At 35.7% G+C, this 6,000-nt stretch overlaps 1 protein-coding gene across 1 annotated transcript in view; it reads right to left on the reverse strand.

The window, feature by feature from the left end:
• The window catches only part of STPG1 (sperm tail PG-rich repeat containing 1), a 53,896-nt gene extending 47,896 nt beyond the window's left edge, over positions 1-6,000 (reverse strand). The window contains exons 1-2 of the mRNA XM_012439972.3: positions 5,725-6,000; positions 3,964-4,013 (exon numbers count right to left, since the gene is read on the reverse strand). The gene's annotated coding sequence lies outside the window, so the exon portion shown is untranslated. The remainder of the gene's footprint in view (positions 1-3,963; positions 4,014-5,724) is intronic.

Below are 6,000 nucleotides of genomic sequence, written 5' to 3' on the forward strand. Positions count from 1 at the left end.
GAAAACAGCATGTGGTTTTATTGATATTTCTCTATTGTTTTTCTATATTTTCTATTTCATTGGCTTCTACGATTATTTTTTCCTTCTTTCTGCTTACTTTGGGTTTCATTTGTTCTTCCCTTTCTAGCTTTTTAGGTGGAAGCTTCAATAATTGAATTTAGAAGCTTCTTCTTCTTTTTTTTTTTTTTTTTTTGACATGGAGTTTTGCTCTTGTTGCCCAGGCTGGAGTGCAATGGCACAATCTGGGCTCACTGCAACCTCCAACTCACAGGTTCAAGGGATTCTCCTGCCTCAATGTCTCAAGTAGCTGGGATTACAGGCACCCAACACTATGTCTGGCTAATTTTTTTGTATTTTTAGTAGAGATGGGGTTTCACCAGGTTGGTCAGGCTGCTCTCAAACTCCCGACCTCAAGTGATCCACCTGCCTTGGCCTCCCAAAGTGCTGGGATTACAGGCGTGAGCCACCTTACCCGGCCCCTTCTTCTTTCTTAATACGTGTATTTAATATCTTAAATGTTCCCATAAGCACCATTTTAGTGGCATCTCATATACTTTAACATACTATGTTTTCATTTTTCTTTCAGTTTAAAATATCTTTTATTTTTCATTGTAATTTCCTTTTTACACATGGTTTATTTGGAAGTCTGATGTTTAATTTCCAAGTAGTCAGGGGGATTTTCTAGTTCTCTTTTTGTTGTTGATTTGAATTTTTCCTTTTGTTGTTGAATAGGGTTTTTTAATAAATGTCAGTTAGGTAAAATTGGTTGATAGTTTGTTCAAGTCTTTTACATCCTTACTGATTTACAGTTTATTCATTCTATCAATAATCAGAAAGAAGTATTGAAATTCTCATATTATTGTGAATTTGTTTATTTCTCTTTTAAGCTTTGTCAGTTTTTATTGTGTATTTTGAAGCACTATTATTAGGCGCATGCACATTTATAATTTTTATCTTTTTGGCAAATTGACCACTTGGTCATTATAAAATGTCCCAATTTATCCCTGGTAATATTCCTTGTTCTAAAATCTATTTTTTTCTGATATTAAGACAGCCATTCCAGCTTTCTTTTGATTATTATTAGCACACTATATTTTTTCTATCTTTTTACTTTTAACCTATTTGTGTCTTTATATTTAATTATTGAGTTTTCTTCACACTTCAACTGGCAGGAATATGTCTATATATATATATATATATATATTTTTTTTTTTTTTTTCCCCCATGGGCCACCAAGTTAGAATGTGTCTTTATATTTAAAGATGGTTTGTTAAAGACAACATATATTAAGTCTTGGTTCTTTTGTCTAATCAAACTCTGCCTTTTGATTGGAATGTTTAGAACTTTTACATTTAACGTAGCACTAGATATGGCTGGGCTTAAATCTATCAATTTCCCACAATGTTGGCCCTTGTTTCTTTTTTCTTGGATCCGTTGAGATTAAACACTTATTTCTTATGGTCCCATTTTATCTTCATTTCTGACTTATTAGCTATACTCATGTATAGTGATTGATTTATGGTTTACAGTATACATCTTTAATTTATCACAGTCAAATAATAGTATGCTACTTCATATATAATGTAAGAAATTTGCCATACACTTCCATTTCCCACCTTCCATCATTTTTGTTACTTTTGTATACATTTTACTTCTACATATATTATGAATCTCATATTATTTTTAAACACTCAACTTTTAAAGAGATTAAAATAAGAAAAAATGTATTTTATATTTATCATTTTCAGTGCTTTTCAATTCTTTGTGTAAATTCAAGATTCTGTCTAGTGTCATAGTCCTATTTACAGAAATTCTTTTAACTTTTCATATAGTGCGGGTCTTCTGATAATGCATCCTCTAGGTTTTTGTCTGTCTGAAATGGTCTTTATTTTTATTTTATTTTGGGTATAGAATTATGGGTTTGTAGGTGTTTTTTTCTCTTCCTGCCTCTCCCAAGAACTTTTGTATTATTCCATTGTCTTCTGACTTGTATAGTTTCTGATGAGAAGTCCACTATAATTTTTATTTTGATTCCTCTGTTAAGTAATAATTCTTTTTTTATCCATCAACTTTTAAGCTTTTCTGTTTATCACTGTAACAGTGATAAACTCTGTAAGCAATGATTCCTTTTTTAATCTATCAACTTTAAAGCTTTCCTGTTTATTACTTTAATTCAGCAATTTGATTTTTCCCAGTTTTTTATTATGGTAAATTACACATAACATAAAAATTTGCCATCTCAATCATTTCTAAGTGTACAGCTGAGTGGAATTCAAATTCATAATGTTGTGCAACCATCACCACTATCTGTCTCCATAAACCTTTTCATTTTGAAAACTGAAACTCTATACCCACTAACCAATATGGCACTTCCCCAGTATTTCCAACAATATGGTGTTTCCTCAGTATTTCCCCCTTCCTTTTTCCCGGCAACCCCTGGCAACCACCATTGTACTTTTTATTTCTATGACTTTGACTACTCTATGTGCCTCTCGGCAATTTGATTTTCATGGTGACTTGGCATAATTTTCTTTAGGTCTTTAATGTTTGGGTTTTAATGAACTTCTTTAATCTATAGGCTGTAGTTTTCATCAAATATGGAAAATATTCTGCCATAATTTTTCAAATATTTTTTCTACCTCTGCCCCCTTCTTTCCTGGGTCTACAGTTATATTAGATCATTTCATATTTTCTGGAAGGTTACTGAGATTCTGTTCATTATTAAGTCTCTTTTCTCCCTATCCTTCATTTGGTTAGTCTATATTGTCATGTCTTCAAGTTCACTGATCTTCTGAAGTGTCTAATCAGTTGCAAATCCCATCTATTGTATCCTTATTTCAAATATTCTATTTTTTTCTTTCTAGAGGTTACATTTGGACTCTTTTTCTATGTCTTCCATTTCTAGCCTCATCATGTTCACAGTTTCCTTTACATCCTTGAGCATATTTGTAAGATTCATAATAGCTGCTTTATAGTCTCTTCGTACTAATTCTATAACCTGTCTTTTTTTTTTTGAGACAGAGTGTTACTCTGTCACCCAGGCTGGAGTGCAGTGGTGCAATTTTGGCTCACTGCAGCCTCCTGGGTTTAAGCGATTTTCCTGCCTCAGCCTCCTGAGTAGCTGGGATTACAGGCATGCACAACCACACCCAGCTAATTTTTATATTTTTAGTAGAGATGGGGTTTCACCATGTTGTTCAGGCTGGTCTCAAACTCCTGACCTCATGATCCACCCTCCTTGGCCTCCCAAAGTAATTTTTAAGTCTGTCATTTTTAAGTCTGTTCCTATTGGTTGATTTTCTTCTCAGATATGGGTCATATTTTCCTGTATCTTTTCATGTCTGGTAATTTTGTATTAGATATTGAACATTTTAAATTTTACGCTGCTGAGTGCTGGATTTTGATATATTCCTGTAAAGAATGTTGCATTGGTTTTTTTCTGGCATACTTTTCAGTCACTTGTAGATCCATCTGACCCTTTCAAGCTTTCGAACTTTGTTATGGCAAGTCCAGAGCAGTTTTTACTCTGGGAATAATTTATCCCGACCACTAAGCTGTGACATTTCTGTGAACTCTACCCAATTCTTATCTAATACCATGTCTCTCCATTCTGGTTTATGGTAACATGAAACATTCCTAGTTCTGTTTAAGCCTGTTTAAGCCCCCAGAAATCGTTCAGCCTTCAGCCTTTTGGTGGGTATTTCACCAGTCTTAGTTTCTTCTCATGCATGTGCAGATTACTGCTCAGCCAAAAACTTAAGGAGACTTCTCTTCAGGTTTCTGAACATTTTTTTGTGTGCAGCTCCTTCCTTTAGGGTTCTCCCTATAAATCATAGCTTCTTTGGCCTCTCTGAATTCTTATTTTTATCTTCCCAACTCAGAAATCTGGAATTCATTTGGATTTCCTACAATATGGCCTTAAAAGTGACCCCAGTACTAAATGGGGGCAATTGTAGGACTCACCTTGTTTTTCTTCCTTCAGAGATTGTTGTACTGTGCCTGTTGTCCAATGTCTAAAAAGAGTTAACATATTTAACTACTTTTTAGTTGTTAATAATAGCAAGGGCACAATTTAATTTTCGAAATTATTTTTCATTAGCAGACTTGGGTTTCATTTTGCCCATTTTTTTTCCTAAGGAACTTATACCATTTATAAATACTAATGAGTAAAGGATCGAATAAATGATTTCATGCTCTACCAGTCCTTTCCCTCCAGTATTTGTTCTTTACTTTGTTCTGTCACCCTCACGGCAGCAATTTTCAACTTTTTTTGGTAGACAAGCTATACTAAAAATGTGATATTTAACAGAATTATTGGCAATATTATTCAAGAAATTAAGAGATTCAAAACAACAGAAACAAATCAATAATGATCAAAGCACAATCATCAATCCAGCTTAACAATGAATGGTCTTTTAGTGTCTATAAAAGCAGCCCCTAGGGCCGGGTGCAGTATGCCTGTAATCCCAGCACTTTGAAAGGCTGAGGTTGGGGGATAGCTTCAGCTCATGACCAGACTGCGCAACATGGTGAATCTCTATCTCTACAAAAAATATAAAAATTAACCAGGCACGGTGGCATGTGCCTGTAGTCCCAGCTACCTTGGGGGCTGGGGCAGGAGGATCACTTGAGCCCAAGAGGTCAAGGCTGCATTAAACTATGTTCACACCACTGTTCTTCAGCCTGGGTGACAAAGTGAGACCCTGTCTCAAAAAACAACCGGAGTAGCCACTATTCATTTAGTACTCCTCAGTGCTATACCATTTTAGTAAGAACTATCTATTGCCCTAGCTTTAATAAAGCTGTTATTTAAAAATGTATGAGTGTTCTGGAATTATGAGTGATTAGAAAAATATTAAGCTTCCTGTTATATAGTAGTCCACCCTTGTCTGTCACTTCATTTTCCAGTTTCAGTTACCCACGGTCAACTGTGGTTTGAAAATATTAAATGGAAAATTCCAGAAATAAATAATTCACCAGTTTTAAATTATGCACCATTCTGAGGCATGTGATGAAATCTCACATCGCCTGGCTCCACCCCTCCTGGGATGCAAATCATCCTTGTCCAGCACATCCAAGCTGTATTTGCTACCCCATTAGTCACTTAGTAGCCATCTCGACTGTCAGATCCACTGTCACATTGTCTCAGTACTTGTGTTCATGTAACTCTTATTTTACTTAATAATGGCCCCAAAGGACAACAGTAGTGATGCCAGCACTTTGGACGTGCCAAAGAGAAGCTGTAAAGTGCTTCCACTAAGTGAAAAGGTGAAAGTTCATGACTTAATAAGACAAGAAAAAAACTGTATTCTGAGGTTGCTAGTATCTACAGTAAGAATAAAACTTTTTTCCATGAAATTTAAAAGGGGGAAAAAAATTGGTGCTAGTTTTGGTGCTTTATCTCAAACTATAAAAGCTACAGCCACAGAGCAGGATAAGTGCTTAGTTAAGATGGAAAAGGCATTACATTTGTGAGTGGAAGTTATGAACAGAAACAGTGTGATTGACAGTAATCAGTTTGTGTGTGATCTACTGTTTCACTGGCATCTACTGGCAGTCTTGGAACTCATCCCCCTTGAGTAAGAGAGGACTATTGTAATACTAATGTATGTACTCTGTCAAAATTTAATATGAGAAATTACAAAAAAAAATTTAAACAATCCCCCATCCTACCACCAAAAGACCACATCGTTAATAGTGCTTTCCGGTCTTCTCACTGCATACCTGTGAAGTCACGATGAGAGCAGGTGCAGGCCAGATGTGAACACAGCACCGCCCAGGAGTGCCTCACTGGCCCACTTGCTTGTACAACTGTTCATGACAGGATGGCATGGGCCTAGAATCTAAGAAAGAGCAGCAAAGATATACCACCTTCCAAATCAACAACATATGTTTAAGCAATTCCTAGGTGAGGGCCAGTGCAGCGGTCCAGAGTATCCCGTCTTGGGTTTAAGGTTATGCTCTGCCACTTAATAGCTCTGATTCTGGATGAGCCACTTA

The sequence above is a fragment of the Aotus nancymaae genome, unplaced genomic scaffold (assembly GCF_030222135.1).
Source record: "Aotus nancymaae isolate 86718 unplaced genomic scaffold, 86718_ANA_hifiasm-v0.15.2.pri h1tg000053l, whole genome shotgun sequence".
In the NCBI taxonomy this organism is placed as follows: Eukaryota; Metazoa; Chordata; class Mammalia; order Primates; family Aotidae; genus Aotus; species Aotus nancymaae.